This window comes from Taudactylus pleione, unplaced genomic scaffold (genome assembly GCF_031769625.1).
Source record: "Taudactylus pleione unplaced genomic scaffold, aTauple2 ptg000026l, whole genome shotgun sequence".
NCBI classification, from domain to species: domain Eukaryota; kingdom Metazoa; phylum Chordata; class Amphibia; order Anura; family Myobatrachidae; genus Taudactylus; species Taudactylus pleione.
The window spans coordinates 6,586,413-6,605,168 of NW_028284428.1; positions in this window are offsets into that span (position 1 = coordinate 6,586,413).

The window sequence follows — 18,756 nt, forward strand, 5'->3', positions numbered from 1 at the left end:
AACACCTAATTGCATCCCATGCCCTGCAGTGATATCCCACAGGACAACTACAACAGAGGGTGACTTGCTGAGAACACCTAATGGCATCCCATGCCCTGCAATGATGTCCCACAGGACAAGTTCAGCAGAGGGTGACTTGCTGAGAACACCTAATGGTGTCCCGTGCCCTGCATTGATGTCCCTCAGGACAAATGCAGCAGAAGGAGTCTTGCAGAGAACACCTAATGGCGTCCCGAACCCTGCAGTGTTGTTCCACAGGACAACTACAACAGAGGGTGACTTGCTGAGAACACCTAATGGCATCCCATGCTCTGTAGTGATGTCTCACAGGACAAGTGGAGCAGAAATTGACATGCTGGGAACACCTAATGGCATCCCTTGCCTTACAGTGATGTCCCACAGGACAAATGCAGCAGAGGGTGACTTTCAGATAACACCTAATGGTGTCTCTTGCCAAGCAGTGATGATGCACTGGACAAGTGCAGCAGAGGGTGACTTGCTGGGAACTCCTAATGGCGTCCCATACCCTGTAGAGATGTCCCGAAGGACAAGTGCAGCAGAGGGTGACTTGCTGAGAACACCTAATGGCATCCCGTGCCCTGCAGTGATGTTCCACAGTAAATGTGCACCAGAGGGTGACTTGCCAGGAACAACTAATGGCGTCCCATGCCCTGAAGTGATGTCCCACAGGACAAGTGCTGCAGAGGGTGAAATGCCAAGAACACCTAATGGCATCCCATTCCCTAAAGTGATGCCCCACAGGAAAAGTGCAGCATAGGGTTGGAACACCTACTGGCATCCCATGCCCTGCAGTGATGTGCCACAGGACAAGTGCAGCAGAGGGTGACAAGTTGTGAACACCTAATGGCATCCCTTGCCTTGCAGTGATGTCCTGCAGGACAACTGCAGCAGAGAGTGACATGCTTAGAATACCTAATGGCATCCCATGCCCTGCAGTGATGTCCCACAGGACAAATGCAGCAGAGGGTGACTTTCAGAGAACACCTAATGGCGTCTCTTGCCCAGCAGTGATGATCCACAGGACAAGTGCAGCAGAGGGTGACTTGCTGAGAACACCTAATGGCGTCCGATACCCTGTAGTGATGTCCCGGAGGACAAGTGCAGCAGAGTGTGACTTGCTGAGAACACCTAATGGCGTCCCATGCCCTGCAGTGATGTCCCGTAGGACAAGTGCAACAGAGGCTGACGTGCTGAGAACACCTAATGGCATACCATGCCCTGCAGTGATGTCCCACATGACAAGTGCAGCAGAGGGTGACATGCTGAGAACTTTTATGGTGTACTGATCTCTGCAGTGACATCCCACTGGACAAGTGCACCTGGAGGTGACGTTCTGAGTACACCTAATGGATTTTAATGCCCTGCAGTGAAGTCCCACAGCACAAGTTCAGCAGAGGGTGACTTTCTGAGAACACGTAATGGCGTCCCGTACCCTGCAGTGATGTCACTCTGGACAAATGCAGCAGAGGGTTTCTTGCAGGGAACACCTAATGGCGTCCCGTACGCTGCAGTGATGTCCCTCAGGAATATTGCAGAAGAGGGTTACTTTCAGAGAACACCTAATGGCGTTCCGAGTTCTGCAGTGATGATCCACAGGACAAGTGCAGCAGAGGGTGACTTGCTGGGAACACCTAATGGCGTCCCGTGCCCTGTAGTGATGTCCCGGTGGAAAAGTGCAGCAGAGGGTGACATTCTGAGAACACCTAATGGCATCCTGTGCCCTGCAGTGATGTCCCTCAGGAAAAATGCAGCAGAGTGTGACTTGCAGAGAACACCTAATGCCATCCCATGCCCTGCAGTGATGTCCCACTGGACAAGTGCAGCAGAGGGTCACTTGCAGGGAACACCTAATGGCATCCCGTGCCCTGTAGTGATGTCCTGGTGGACAAGTGCAGCAGAGGGTGACTTGCTTGGAACACCTAATGACATCCCATGCCCTGCAGTGATGTCCCACAGGACAAGTGCTGCAGAGGGTGACATGCTGAGGACACCTAATGGCATCCCATGCCCTAAAGTGATGTCCCACAGGACAACTGCAGCAGAGGGTGACATGCCGAGAACCTTTTATGGCGTACAGTTCTCTGCAGTGATGTCCCACATGACAAGTTCAGCAGACGGTGACTTCCTGAGAACACCTAATGGCGTCCCATGCCCTACAGTGATGTCCCTCCGGAAAAGTACAGAACAGGGTTACTTGTGGAGAACACCTAATGGCATCCCTTGCCCTGCAGTGATGTCTCACAGGACAAGTGCAACAGAGGGTGACATGCTGGAAGCACCTAATGGCTTCCCATGCCAAGCAGTGATGTCCCACTGGACAAGTGCAGCAGAGGGTTACTTGCAGGGAACACCTAATGGCGTCCCGTGCTCTGTCGTGATCTCCAAGAGGAGAAGTGCAGCAGAGGGTGACATGCTGGGAACACCTAATGGCATCCCATGCCCTGCTGTGATGTTCCACAGGACAAGTGCTGCAGAGGTTGACGTGCTGAGAACACCTAATGGCATCCCATGCCCTAAAGTGATGTCCCACTGGACAAGTGCTGCAGAGGGTGACATGCTGAGAGCCTTTTATGGCATACAGTTCTCTGCAGTGATGTCCCACTGGACAAGTGCACCTGAGGGTGACGTGCCGAGTAGACCTAATGGCTTTTAATGCCCTGCAGTGATGTCCCACAGGACAAGTTCAGCAGAGGGTGACTTGCAGAGAACACCTAATGGCGTCCCATGCCCTGCAGTGATGTCCCACTGGACTAGTGCAGCAGAGGGTTTCTTGCAGGGAACACCTAATGGCGTCCCATGCCCTGTAGTGATGTCCTAGAGGAAAAGTGCAGCAGAACGTTACTTGCTGAGAACACCTAATGGCGTCCCGTGCCCTGCAGTGATGTCCCGCATGACAAGTACAGCAGAGGGAGACATGCTGATAACCTTTTATGGCGTACAGTTCTCTGCAGTGATGTCCCATTGGACAAGTGCACCTGAGGTTGATGTGCTGAGTAGACCTAATGGCTTTTAATGCCCTGCAGTGATGTCCCACAGGACAAGTTCAGCAGAGGGTGACTTGCAGAGAACACCTAATGGCGTCCCATGCCCTGCAGTGATGTCCCACTGGACTAGTGCAGCAGAGGGTTTCTTGCAGGGAACACCTAATGGCGTCCCATGCCCTGCAGTGATGTCCCGCAGGAAATGTGCAGCAGAGGGTGACATGCTTAGAATACCTAATGGCATCCCATGCCCTGCAGTGATGTCCCACAGGAGAAATGCAGCAGAGGGTGACTTTCAGAGAACACCTATTGGCGTCTCTTACCCAGCAGTGATGATCCACTGGACAAGTGCAGCAGGGGGTGACTAGCTGGGAACACCTAATGGCATCCCATACCCTGTAGTGATGTCCAGGAGGACAGGTGCAGCAGAGGGTGACTTGCTGAGAACCCCTATTGGCATCCCGTGCCCTGCAGTGATGTTCCACAGTAAAAGTGCACCAGAGGGTGACTTGCCGGGAACAACGAATGGCGTCCCATGCCCTGCAGTGATGTCCCACAGGACAAGTGCTGCAGAGGGTGACATGACGAGAACACCTAATGGCATCCCATGCCCTAAAGTGATGCCCCACAGGAAAAGTGCAGCAGAGGGTGGGAACATCTACTTGCATCCCATGCCCTGCAGTGATTTGCCACAGGACAAGTGCAGCAGAGGGTGACATGCTGTGAACACCTAATGGCGTCCCATGCCTTGCAGTGATGTCCTGCAGGACAAGTGCAGCAGAGGGTGACATGCTGAGAACACCTAATGGCATCCCATGCCCTGCAGTGGTATCCCACAGGACAACTACAACAGAGGGTGACCTGATGAGAACACCTAATGGCATCCCATGCCCTGCAGTGATATCCCACAGGACAACAACAACAGAGGGTGACTTGCTGAGAACACCTAATGGCATCCCATGCCCTGCAGTAATGTGCCACAGGACAAGTGCAGCAGAGGGTGGCATGCTGTGAACACGTAATGGCATCCCATGCCCTGCAGTGATGTCTCACAGGACAAGTGCAGCAGAGAGTGACATGCTTAGAATACCTAATGGCATCCCATGCCCTGCAGTGATGTCCCACAGGACAAAGGCAGCAGAGGGTGACTTTCAGAGAACACCTAATGGCGTCTCATGCCCAGCAGTGATGATCCACTGGACAAGTGCAGCAGAGGGTGACTTGCTGAGAACACCTAATGGTGTCCCATACCCTGTAGTGATGTCCCGGAGGACAGGTGCAGCAGAGGGTGACTTGCTGAGAACATCTAATGGCGTCCCATGCCCTGCAGTGATGTCCCGTAGGACAAGTGCAACAGAGGCTGACGTGCTGAGAACAACTAATGACAAGTGCAGCAGAGGCTGACATGCTGAGAACCTTTATGGAGTACATTTCTCTGCAGTGACATCCCACTGGACAAGTGCACCTGGAGGTGACGTTCTGAGTACACCTAATGGATTTTAATGCCCTGCAGTGAAGTCCCACAGCACAAGTTCAGCAGAGGGTGACTTTCTGAGAACACCTAATGGCGTCCCGTGCCCTGCAGTGATGTCCCTCAGGACAAAGGCAGCAGAGGGTTTCTTGCAGGGAACACCTAATAGCGTCCCTTGCCCTGTAATGAAGTCCTAGAGGACAAGTGCAGCAGAGGGTGACTTGCTGGGACACCTAATGGCGTCCCGTGCGCTGCAGTGATGTCCCTCAGGAATTTTGCAGCAGAGGGTGACTTTCAGAGAACACCTAATGGCGTCACGAGGCCTGCAGTGATGATCCACAGGACAAGTGCAGCAGAGGGTGACTTGCTGGGAACACCTAATTGCATCCCGTGCTCTGTAGTGATGTCCCTCTGGACAAATGCAGCAGAGTGTGACGTTCTGAGAACACCTAATGGCGTCCCATGCCCTGCAGTGATGTCCCACTGGACAAGTGCAGCAGAGGGTCACTTGCAGGGAACACCTAATGGCGTCCCGTGCCCTGTAGTGATGTCCTGGTGGGCAAGTGCAGCAGAGGGTGACTTGCTGGGAACACCTAATGACATCCCATGCCCTGCAGTGATGTCCCACACGACAAGTGCTGCAGAGGGTGACATGCTGAGGACACCTAATAGCATCCCATGCCCTGCAGTGATGTCTCACAGGACAACTGCAGCAGAGGGTGACATGCCGAGAACCTTTTATGGCGTACAGTTCTCTGCAGTGATGTCCCACTGGACAAGTGCAGCTGAGGGTGACGTGCTGAGTACATCTAATTGCTTTTAATGCCCTGTAGTGATGTCCCACATGACAAGTTCAGCAGAGGGTGACTTCCTGAGAACACCTAATGGCGTCCCATGCCCAGCAATGATGTCCCTCAGGAAAAGTACAGAACAGGGTAACTTGCGGAGAAAACCTAATGGCATCCCTTGCCCTGCAGTGATGTCTCACAGGAGAAGTGCAACAGAGGGTGACATGCTGGAAGCACCTAATGGAGTCCCATGCCCTGCAGTGATGTCCGACTGGACAAGTGCAGCAGAGGGTTATTTGCAGGGAACACCTAATGGCGTCCCGTGCTCTGTCGTGATGTCCTGGAGGACAAGTGCAGCAGAGGGTGACATGCTGGGAACACCTAATGGCATTCCATGCCCTGCTGTGATGTCCCACTGGACAAGTGCAGCAGAGGGTCATTTGCAGGGAACACCTAAAGGCATCCCGTGCCATGTAGTGATCTCCTGGTGGACAAGTGCAGCAGAGGGTGACTTGCTGGGAACACCTAATGACATCCCATGCCCTGCAGTGATATCCCAAAGGACAACTGCTGCAGAGGGTGACATGCTGAGGACACCTAATGGCATCCAATGCCCTAAAGTGATGTCCCACAGGACAACTGCAGCAGAGGGTGACATGCCGAGAACCTTTTATAGCGTACAGTTCTCTGCAGTGATGTCCCACTGGACAAGTGCAGCTGAGGGTGATGTGCTGAGTACACCTAATGGCTTTTAATGCCCTGCAGTGATGTCCCACATGACAAGTTCAGCAGAGGGTGACTTCCTGAGAACACCTAATGGCATCCCATGCCCTGCAGTGATGTCCCTCCGGAAAAGTACAGAACAGGGTTACTTGCGGAGAACACCTAATGGCATCCCTTGCCCTGCAGTGATGTCTCACAGGACAAGTGCAACAGAGGGTAACATGCTGGAAGCACCTAATGGCATCCCATGCCCTGCAGTGTTGTCCCACTGGACAAGTGCAGCAGAGGGTTACTTGCAGGGAACACCTAATGGCATCCCGTGCTCTGTCGTGATGTCCCAAAGGACAACTGCTGCAGAGGGTGACGTGCTGAGAACACCTAATGGCATCCCATGCCCTAAAGTGATGTCCCACAGGACAAGTGCTGTAGAGGGTGACATGCTGAGAACCTTTCATGGCGTACAGTTCTCTGCAGTGATGTCCCACTGGACAAGTGCACCTGAGGGTGACGTGCTGAGTAGACCTAATGGCTTTCAATGCCCTGCAGTGATGTCCCACAGGACAAGTTCAGCAGAGGGTGACTTGCTGAGAACACCAAATGGCGTCACGTGCACTGCAGTGATGTCCCTTAGGACAAATGCAGCAGAGGGTGACTTGCAGAGAAGACCTAATGGTGTCCCGTGCCCTGCAGTGATGTCACTCTGGACAAGTTCAGCAAAGGGTGACTTGCGGAGAACACCTAATGGCATCCCGTGCCCTGCAGTGATATCACACAGGACAAGTGCAGCAGAGGGTGACTTGCTGCGAACACCTAATGGCATCCCATGCCCTGTAGTGATGTCCCACAGTACAAGTGCAGCAGAGGGTGATGTGCTGAGAACACCTAATGGCATCCCATGCCCTGCAGTGAAGTCCCTCAGGACAAGTGCAGCAGAGGGTGACATGCTGAGAACACCTAATGGCATCCCATGCCCTGCAGTGATGTCCCACAGGACAAGTTCAGCAGAGGGTGACTTGCTGAGAACATCTAATGGCGTCCCGTGCGCTGCAGTGATGCAGTGCACGGGATGCCATTAGGAATATTGCAACACAGGGTGACTTGCAGAGAACACCTAATGACATCCCATGCCCTGCAGTGATGTCCCACATGACAAGTGCAGCAGAGGGTGACATGCTGAGAACCTGTTATGGCGTACAGTTCTTTGCAGTGATGTCCCACTGGACAAGTGCACCTGAAGATGACGTGCTGAGTACACCTAATGGATTTTAATGCCCTGTATTGATGTACCACAGGACAAATTCAGCAGAGGGTGACTTTCTGAGAACACCTAATGGCATCCCGTGCCCTGCAGTGATGACCCTCAGGACAAATGCAGCAGAGAGTGACATGCTGAGAAGACCTAATGGAATACCATGCCCTTAAGTGATGTCCAACAGGAAAAGTGCAGAAGAGGGTGACATGCTGAGAACACCTAATGGCATTCCATGCCCTGCAGTGATGTCCCACAGGACAAGTTCAGCAGAGGGTGACTTGCTGAGAACACCTAATGGCGTCCTGTACGCTGCAGTGATGTCCCTTTGGACAATTTCAGTAAAGTGTGACTTGCGGAGAACACCTAATGGTGTCCCGTGCCCTGTAGTGATGTCCCACAGGACAAGTGCAGCAGAGGATGACTTGCTGAGAACACCTAATGGCATCCCATGCCCTGCACTGATGTCCCTCAGGAATACTGCAGCAGAGGGTGACTTGCAGAAAACACCTAATGGTGTCCCGTGCCCTGCAGTGATGATCCACAGGGCAAGTGCAGCAGAGGGTGACTTGCTGAGAACACCTAATAGTGTCCCGTGCCCTGCTTTGATGTCCCTCTGGACAAATGCTGCAGAGGGTGACTTGCAGAATACACCTAATGGCGTCCCATGCCCTGCAGTGATGTCCCACTGGACTAGTGCAGCAGAGGGTTTCTTGCAGGGAACACCTAATGGCGTCCCATGCCCTGTAGTGATGTCCTAGAGGACAAGTGCAGCAGGGGGTGACTTGCTGGGAACGCCTTATGGTGTCCCGTGCCCTGCTTTGATGTCCCTCAGGACAAATGCTGCAGAGGGTGACTTGCAGAGAACAACTAATGGCGTCCCATGCCCTGCAGTGATGTCCCACTAGACTAGTGCAGCAGAGGGTTTCTTGCAGGCAACACCTAATGGCGTCCCATGCACTGTAGTGATGTCCTAGAGGACAAGTGCAGCAGAGGGTGACATGCTGGGAACACCTAATGGCGTCCCATGCCCTGCAGTGATGTCCCACTGGACTAGTGCAGCAGAGGGTTACTTGCTGAGAACACCTAATGGCGTACCGTGCCCTGCAGTGATGTCCCGCATGACAAGTACAGCAGAGGGAGACATGCTGAGAACCTTTTATGGTGTTCAGTTCTCTGCAGTGATGTCCCACTTGACAAGTGCACCTGAGGTTGAAGTGCTGAATACACCTAATGGATTTTAATCCCCAGCAGTGATGTACCACAGGACATGGTCATCAGAGGGTGACTTTCTGAGAAAACCTAATGGCATCCCGTGCCCTGCATTGATGTCCCTCAGGACAAATGCAGTAGAGGCAAACTTGCAGAGACTAGACCTAATGGCATCCGTGCCCTGCAGTGTTGTTCCACAGGACAAGTGCAGCAGAGAGTGACTTGCTGGGAACACCTAATGGCATCCCTTGCCCTGTTGTCCCAATGGACAAGTGCACCAGAGGGTGACTTGCTGGGAACACCTAATGGCATCCCATGCCCTGCAGTGATGTCCCACAGGACAAGTGCAGCAGAGGGTGACATGCTAAGAATGCCTAGTGGCATCCCTTACCCTGCAGTGATGTCTCACAGGTCAAATGGAGCAGAAATTGACATGCTGGGAACACCTACTGGCGTCCCTTGCCCAGCAGTGATGTCCCGCAGGACATGTGCAGCAGAGGGTGACATGCTTAGAATACCTAATGGCATCCCATGCCCTGCAGTGATGTACCATAGGACAAATGCAGCAGAGGGTGACTTTCAGAGAACACCTAATGGTGTCTTTTACCCAGCAGTGATGATCCACTGGACAAGTGCAGCAGAAGGTGACTTGCTGGGAACACCTAATGGCGTCCCATACCCTGTAGTGATGTCCCTGAGGACATGTGCAGCAGAGGGTGACTTGCTGAGAACACCTAATGGCGTCCCGTGCCCTGCAGTGATGTTCCACAGGACAAGTGCTGCAGAGGGTGACATGCCGAGAACACCTAATGGCATCCCATGCCCTAAAGTGATGCCCCACAGGAAAAGTGCAGCAGAGGGTGGGAACACCTACTGGCATCCCATGCCCTGCAGTGATGTGCCACAGGACAAGTGCAGCAGATGGTAACATGCTGTCAACACCTAATGGCGTCCCTTGCCTTGCAGTGATGTCCTGCAGGACAAGTGCAGCAGAGGGTGACATGCTGAGAACACCTAATGGCATCCCATGCCCTGCAGTGATATCCCACAGGACAACTACAACAAAGGGTGACCTGCTGAGAACACCTAATGGCATCCCATGCCCGGCAATGATGTCCCACAGGACAAGTTCAGCAGTGGTTGACTTGCTGAGAACACCTAATGGCATCCCGCGCCCTGCATTGATGTCCCTCAGGACAAATGCAGCAGAGGGAGACATGCAGAGAACACCTAATGGCGTCCCGTCCCCAGCAGTGTTGTTCCACAGGACAACTACAACAGAGGGTGACTTGCTGAGAACACCTAATGGCATGCCATGCTCTGCAGTGATGTCTCACAGGACAAGTGGAGCAGAAATTGACATGCTGGGAACACCTAATGGCGTCCCTTGCCTTGCAGTGATGTCCCGCAGGACATGTGCAGCAGAGGGTGACATGCTTAGAATACCTAATGGCATCCCATGCCCTGCAGTGATGTCCCACAGGACAAATGCAGCAGAGGGTGACTTTCAGAGAACACCTAATGGCATCTCTTACCCAGCAGTGATGATCCACTGGACAAGTGCAGCAGAGGGTGACTTGCTGGGAACACCTAATGGCGTCCCATACCCTGTAGTGATGTCCCGGAGGACAAGTGCAGCAGAGGGTGACTTGCTGAGAACACCTAATGGCGTCCCTTGCCCTGCAGTGATGTTCCACAGTAAATGTGCACCAGAGGGTGACTTGCCAAGAACAACTAATGGCGTCCCATGCCCTGCAGTGATGTCCCACAGGACAAGTGCTACAGAGGGTGACATGCCGAGAACAACTAATGGCATCCCATGCCCTAAAGTGATGCCCCACAGGAAAAGTGCAGCATAGGGTGGGAACACCTACTGGCATCCCATTCCCTGCAGTGATGTGCCAGAGGACAAGTGCAGCAGAGGGTGACATGCTGTGAACACCTAATGGCGTCCCTTGCCTTGCAGTGATGTCCTGCAGGACATGTGCAGCAGAGGGTGACATGCTGAGAACACCTAATGGCATCCCATGCCCTGCATTGATATCCCACAGGACAACTACAACAGAGGGTGACTTGCAGAGAACACCTAATGGCATGCCCTGCAGTAATGTGCCACAGGACAAGTGCAGCAGATGGTGGCATGCTGTGAACACCTAATGGCATCCCATGCTCTGCAGTGATGTCCCACAAGACAAGTGCAGCAGAGAGTGACATGCTTAGAATACCTAATGGCATCCCATGCCCTGCAGTGATGTCCCACAGGACAAATGCAGCAGAGGGTGACTTTCAGAGAACACCTAATGGCATCTCTTGCCCAGCAGTGATGATCCACTGGACAAGTGCAGCAGAGGGTGACTTGCTGAGAACACCTAATGGCGTCCCATACCCTGTAGTGATGTCCCAGAGGACAAGTGCAGCAGAGGGTGACCTGCTGAGAACACCTAATGGCGTCCCGTGCCCTGCAGTGATGTTCCACAGTAAAAGTGCAGCAGAGGGTGACTTGCAGGAACACCTAATGGCGTCCCATGCCCTGCAGTGATGTCCCACAGGACAAGTGCTGCAGAGAGTGACATGCTGAGAACATCTAATGGCATCCCATTCCCTAAAGTGTTGCCCCACAGGACAAGTGCAGCAGAGGGTGGGAACACCTAATGGCATCCCATGCCCTGCAGTGATGTCCTACAGGAAAAGTGCAGCAGAGGGTGACATGCTGAGAACACCTAATGGCATCCCATGCCCTGCAGTGATGTCCCACAGGACAAATTCAGCAGAGGGTGACTTGCTGAGAACACCTAATGGCATCCCGTACCCTGCAGTGATGTTCCACAGTAAAAGTGCAGCAGAGGGTGACTTGCTGGGAACACTTAATGGCATCCCATGCCCTGCAGTGATGTCCCACGGAACAACTGCTGCAGAGTTTGACATGCTGAGAACACCAAATGGCATCCCATACCCTAAAGTGATGACCCACAGAACAAGTGCAAAAGAGGGTGACATGCTGAGAACCGTTTTATGGTGTACAATTCTCTGCAGTGATGCCCCTCTGGACAAGTGCAGCTGAGGGTGAAGTGCTGAGTACACCTAAAGGCTTTTAATGGCCTGCAGTGATGTCCCACAGGACAAGTTCAGCAGAGGGTGACTTGCTGAGAACACCTAATGGCGTCCCGTGCGCTGCAGTGATGTCCCTCAGGAATATTGCAGCAGAGGGTGACTTGCAGAGAACACCTAATGGCATCCTATGCCCTGCAGTGATGATCCACAGGACAAGTGCAGTAGAGGGTGACTTGCTGAGAACACCTAATGGCATCCCGTGTTCTGCAGTGATGTCCCGCATGACAAGTACAGCAGAGGGAGTCATGCTGAGAACCTTTTATGGCATACAGTTCTCTGCAGTGATGTCCCACTGGACAAGTGCACCTGAGGTTGATGTGCTGAATACACCTAATGGATTTTAATACCCAGTTGTGATGCATCACAGGACATGTTCAGCAGAGGGTGACTTTCTGAGAACACCTAATGGCGTCCCGTGCCCTGCATTGATGTCCCTCAGGACAAATGCAGCAGAGGGAAACTTGCAGAGAACACCTTTTGGCGTCCGTGCCCTGCAGTGTTGTTCTACAGGACAAGTGCAGCAGTGGGTGACTTGCAGGGAACACCTAATGGCATCCCTTGCCCTGTTGTCCCAATGGACAAGAGCAGCAGAGGGTGACTTGCTGGGAACACCTCATGGCATCCCATGCCCTGCAGTGATGTCCCACAGGACAAGTGCAGCAGAGGGTGACATGCTAAGAACGCCTAATGGCATCCCTTACCCTGCAGTGATGTCTCACAGGGCAAATGGAGCAGAAATTGACATGCTGGGAACACCTACTGGCGTCCCTTGCCCTGCAGTGATGTCCCGCAGGAAATGTGCAGCAGAGGGTGACATGCTTAGAATACCTAATGGCATCCCATGCCCTGCAGTGATGTCCCACAGGACATATGCAGCAGAGGGTGACATGCTGAGAACACCTAATGGCATCTCTTGCCCAGCAGTGATGATCCACTGGACAAGTGCAGCAGAGGGTGACTTGCTGAGAACACCTAATGGCATCCCATACCCTGTAGTGATGTCCCGGAGGACAAGTGCAGCAGAGGGTGACTTGCTGAGAACGCCTAATGGCGTCCCGTGCCCTGCAGTGATGTTCCACAATAAAAGTGCAGCAGAGGGTGACTTGCAGGAACACCTAGTGGCGTCCCATGCCCTGCAGTGATGTCCCACAGGACAAGTGCTGCAGAGGGTGACATGCTGAGAACACCTAATGGCATCCCATTCCCTAAACTGTTGCCCCACAGGACAAGTGCAGCAGAGGGTGGGAACACCTAATGGCATCCCATGCCCTGCAGTGATGTCCTACAGGAAAAGTGCAGCAGAGGGTGACATGCTGAGAACACCTAATGGCATCCCATGCCCTGCAGTGATGTCCCACAGGACAAGTTCAGCAGAGGGTGACTTGCTGAGAACACCTAATGGCATCCCGTACCCTGCAGTGATGTTCCACAGTAAAAGTGCATCAGAGGGTGACTTGCTGGGAACACTTAATGGCATCCCATGCCCTGCAGTGATGTCCCACGGAACAAGTGCTGCAGAGTTTGACATGCTGAGAACACCTATTGGCATCCCATACCCTAAAGTGATGACCCACAGAACAAGTGCAAAAGAGGGTGACATGCTGAGAACCATTTTATGGTGTACAATTCTCTGCAGTGATGCCCCTCTGGACAAATGCAGCTGAGGGTGAAGTGCTGAGTACACCTAAAGGCTTTTAATGGCCTGTAGTGATGTCCCACAGGACAAGTTCAGCAGAGGGTGACTTGCTGAGAACACCTAATGGCGTCCCATGTGCTGCAGTGATGCCCCTCAGGAATATTGCAGCAGAGGGTGACTTGCAGAGAACACCTAATGGCATCCCATGCCCTGCAGTGATGATCCACAGGACAAGTGCAGTAGAGGGTGACTTGCTGAGAACACCTAATGGCATCCCGTGTTCTGCAGTGATGTCCCGCATGACAAGTACAGCAGAGGGAGTCATGCTGAGAACCTTTTATGGCATACAGTTCTCTGCAGTGATGTCCCACTGGACAAGTGCACCTGAGGTTGATGTGCTGAATACACCTAATGGATTTTAATACCCAGTAGTGATGTACCACAGGACATGTTCAGCAGAGGGTGACTTTCTGAGAACACCTAATGGCGTCCCGTGCCCTGCATTGATGTCCCTCAGAACAAATGCAGCAGAGGGAAACTTGCAGAGAACACCTATTGGCGTCCGTGCCCTGCAGTGTTGTTCCACAGGACAAGTGCAGCAGTGGGTGACTTGCTGGGAACACCTAATGGCATCCCTTGCCCTGTTGTCCCAATGGACAAGTGCAGCAGAGGGTGACTTGCTGGGAACACCTAATGGCATCCCATGCCCTGCAGTGATGTCCCACAGGACAAGTGCAGCAGAGGGTGACATGCTAAGAACGCCTAATGGCATCCCTTACCCTGCAGTGATGTCTCACAGGGCAAATGGAGCAGAAATTGACATGCTGGGAACACCTACTGGCGTCCCTTGCCCTGCAGTGATGTCCCGCAGGAAATGTGCAGCAGAGGGTGACATGCTTAGAATACCTAATGGCATCCCATGCCCTGCAGTGATGTCCCACAGGACATATGCAGCAGAGGGTGACTTTCAGAGAGCACCTAATGGCGTCTCTTACCCAGCAGTGATGATCCACTGGACAAGTGCAGCAGGGGGTGACTAGCTGGGAACACCTAATGGCATCCCATACCATGGAGTGATGTCCCGGAGGACAAGTGCAGCAGAGGGTGACTTGCTGAGAACACCTAATGGCGTCCCGTGCCCTGCAGTGATGTTCCACAGTAAAAGTGCACAAGAGGGTGACTTACCGGGAACAACTAATGGCGTCCCATGCCCTGCAGTGATGTCCCACAGGACAAGTGCAGCAGAGGGTGACATGCCGAGAACACCTAATGGCATCCCATGCCCTAAAGTGACGACCAACAGGAAAAGTGCAGCAGAGGGTGGGAACATCTACTTGCATCCCATGCCCTGCAGTGATGTGCCACAGGACAAGTGCAGCAGAGGGTGACATGCTGTGAACACCTAATGGCGTACCTTGCCTTGCAGTGATGTCCTGCAGGACAAGTGTAGCAGAGGGTGACATGCTGAGAACACCTAATGGCATCCCATGCCCTGCAGTGATATCCCACAGGACAACTACAACAGAGGGTGACCTGCTGAGAACACCTAATGGCATCCCATGCCCTGCAGTGATATCCCACAGGACAACAACAACAGAGGGTGACTTTCTGAGAACACCTAATGGCATCCCGTGCCCTGCAGTAATGTGCCACAGGACAAGTGCAGCAGAGGGTGGCATGCTGTGAACACATAATGGCATCCCATGCCCTGCAGTGATGTCCCACAGGACAAGTGCAGCAGAGAGTGACATGCTTAGAATACCTAATGGCATCCCATGCCCTGCAGTGATGTCCCACAGGACAAAGGCAGCAGAGGGTGACTTTCAGAGAACACCTAATGGCGTCTCTTGCCCTGCAGTGATGATCACTGGACAAGTGCAGCAGAGGGTGACTTGCTGAGAACACCTAATGGCGTCCCATACCCTGTAGTGATGTCCCGGCGGACAGGTGCAGCAGAGGGTGACTTGCTGAGAACATCTAATGGCGTCCCATGCCCTGCAGTGATGTCCCGTAGGACAAGTGCAACAGAGGCTGACGTGCTGAGAACAACTAATGACATACCATGCCCTGCAGTGATGTCCCACATGACAAGTGCAGCAGAGGCTGACATGCTGAGAACCTTTATGGAGTACATTTCTCTGCAGTGACATCCCACTGGACAAGTGCACCTGGAGGTGACGTTCTGAGTACACCTAATGGATTTTAATGCCCTGCAGTGAAGTCCCACAGCACAAGTTCAGCAGAGGATGAGTTTCTGAGAACACCTAATGGCATCCCGTGCCCTGCAGTGATGTCCCTCAGGACAAAGGCAGCAGAGGGTTTCTTGCAGGGAACACCTAATGGCGTCCCTTGCCCTGTAATGTAGTCCTAGAGGACAAGTGCAGCAGAGGGTGACTTGCTGGGACACCTAATGGCGTCCCGTACGCTGCAGTGATGTCCCTCAGGAATATTGCAGCAGAGGGTGACTTTCAGAGAACACCTAATGGCGTCCCGAGGCCTGCAGTGATGATCCACAGGACAAGTGCAGCAGAGGGTGACTTGCTGGGAACACCTAATGGCGTCCCGTGCCCTGTAGTGATGTCCCGGTGGAAAAGTGCAGCAGAGGGTGACGTTCTGAGAACACCTAATTGCATCCCATGCCCTGTAGTGATGTCCCTCTGGACAAATAAAGCAGAGTGTTACTTGCGGAGAACACCTAATGGCGTCCCATGCCCTGCAGTGATGTCCCACTGGACAAGTGCAGCAGAGGGTCACTTGCAGGGAACACCTAATGGTGTCCCGTGCCCTGTAGTGATGTCCTGGTGGGCAAGTGCAGCAGAGGGTGACTTGCTGGGAACACCTAATGACATCCCATGCCCTGCAGTGATGTCCCACACGACAAGTGCTGCAGAGGGTGACATGCTGAGGACACCTAATAGCATCCCATGCACTAAAGTGATGTCTCACAGGACAACTGCAGCAGAGGGTGACATGCCGAGAACCTTTTATGGCGTACAGTTCTCTGCAGAGATGTCCCACTGGACAAGTGCAGCTGAGGGTGATGTGCTGAGTACACCCAATGGCTTTTAATGCCCTGCAGTGATGTCCCACATGACAAGTTCAGCAGAGGGTGACTTGCTGAGAACACCTAATGGCGTACCATGCCCTGCAATGATGTCCCTCAGGAAAAGTACAGAATAGGGTAACTTGCGGAGAACACCTAATGGCATCCCTTGCCCTGCAGTGATGTCTCACAGGAGAAGTGCAACAGAGGGTGACATGCTGGAAGCACCAAATGGCGTCCCATGCCCTGCAGTGATGTCCCACTGGACAAGTGCAGCAGAGGGTTACTTGCAGGGAACACCTAATGGCGTCCCGTGCTCTGTCGTGATGTCCTGGAGGACAAGTGCAGCAGAGGGTGACATGCTGGGATCACCTAATGGCATCCCATGCCCTGCTGTGATGTCCCACTGGACAAGTGCAGCATAGGGTCACTTGCAGGGAACACCTAATGGTGTCCCGTGCCCTGTAGTGATCTCCGGGTGGACAAGTGCAGCAGAGGGTGACTTTCTGGGAACACCTAATGACATCCCATGCCCTGCAGTGATGTCCCAAAGGACAACTGCTGCAGAGGGTGACATGCTGAGGACACCTAATGGCATCCAATGCCCTAAAGTGATGTCCCACAGGACAACTGCAGCAGAGGGTGACATGCCGAGAACCTTTTATGGCGTACAGTTCTCTGCAGTGATGTCCCACTGGACAAGTGCAGCTGAGGGTGACGTGCTGAGTACACCTAATGGCTTTAAAAGCCCTGCAGTGATGTCCCACATGACAAGTTCAGCAGAGGGTGACTTCCTGAGAACACCTAATGGCGTCCCTTGCCCTGCAGTGATGTCCCTCCGGAAAAGTACAGAACAGGGTTACTTGCGGAGAACACCTAATGGCATCCCTTGCCCTGCAGTGATGTCTCAAAGGACAAGTGCAACAGAGGGTAACATGCTGGAAGCACCTAAAGGCATCCCATGCCCTGCAGTGATGTCCCACTGGACAAGTGCAGCAGAGGGTTACTTGCAGGGAACACCTAATGGCGTCCCGTGCTCTGTCGTGATGCCCCACAGGACAAGTGCTGCAGAAGGTGACTTGCTGAGAACACCTAATGGCGTCACGTGCACTGCAGTGATGTCCCTTAGGACAAATACAGCAGAGGGTGACTTGCAGAGAACACCTAATGGTGTCCCGTGCCCTGCAGTGATGTCACTCTGGACAAGTTCAGCAAAGGGTGACTTGCAGAGAACACCTAATGGCATCCCGTGCCCTGCAGTGATATCACACAGGACAAGTGCAGCAGAGGGTGACTTGCTGCGAACACCTAATGGCGTCCCATGCCCTGTAGTGATGTCCCACAGTACAAGTTCAGCAGAGAGTGACGTGCTGAGAACACCTAATGGCATCCCATGCCCTGCAGTGATGTCCCTCAGGACAAGTGCAGCAGAGGGTGACATGCTGAGAACACCTAATGGCATCCCATGCCCTGCAGTGATGTCCCACAGGACAAGTTCAGCAGAGGGTGACTTGCTGAGAACACCTAATGGCGTCCCGTGCGCTGCAGTGATGCAGTGCACGTGATACCATTAGGAATATTGCAACAGAGGGTGATTTGCAGAGAACACCTAATGGCATCCCATGCCCTGCAGTGATGTCCCACAGGACAAATGCAGCAGAGGGTGACTTTCAGAGAACACCTAATGGCATCTCTTGCCCAGCAGTGATGATCCACTGGACAAGTGCAGCAGAGGGTGACTTGCTGAGAACACCTAATGGCGTCCCATACCCTGTAGTGCTGTCCCGGAGGACAAGTGCAGCAGAGGGTGACTTGCTGAGAACACCTAATGGCGTCCCGTGCCCTGCAGTGATGTTCCACAGTAAAAGTGTAGCAGAGGGTGACTTGCGGGAACACCTAATGGCGTCCCATGCCCTGCAGTGATGTCCCACAGGACAAGTGCTGCAGAGGGTGACACGCTGAAAACACCTAATGGCATCCCATTCCCTAAAGTGTTGCCCCACAGGACAAGTGCAGCAGAGGGTGGGAACACCTAATGGCATCCCATGCACTGCAGTGATGTCCTGCAGGAAAAGTGCAGCAGAGGGTGACATGCTGAGAACACCTAATGGCATCCCATGCCCTGCAGTGATGTCCCACAGGACAAGTTCAGCAGAGGGTGACTTGCTGAGAACACCTAATGGCATCCCGTACCCTGCAGTGATGTTCCACAGTAAAAGTGCAGCAGAGGGTGTCTTGCTGGGAACACCTAATGGCATCCCATACCCTAAAGTGATGAACCCACAGAACAAGTGCAAAAGAGGGTGACATGCTGAGAACCGTTTTATGGTGTACAATTCTCTGCAGTGATGCCCCTCTGGACAAGTGCAGCTGAGGGTGACGTGCTGAGTACACCTAATGGCTTTTAATGGCCTGCAGTGATGTCCCACAGGACAAGTTCAGCAGAGGGTGACTTGCTGAGAACACCTAATGGCGTCCCGTGCGCTGCAGTGATGTCCCTCAGGAATATTGCAGCAGAGGG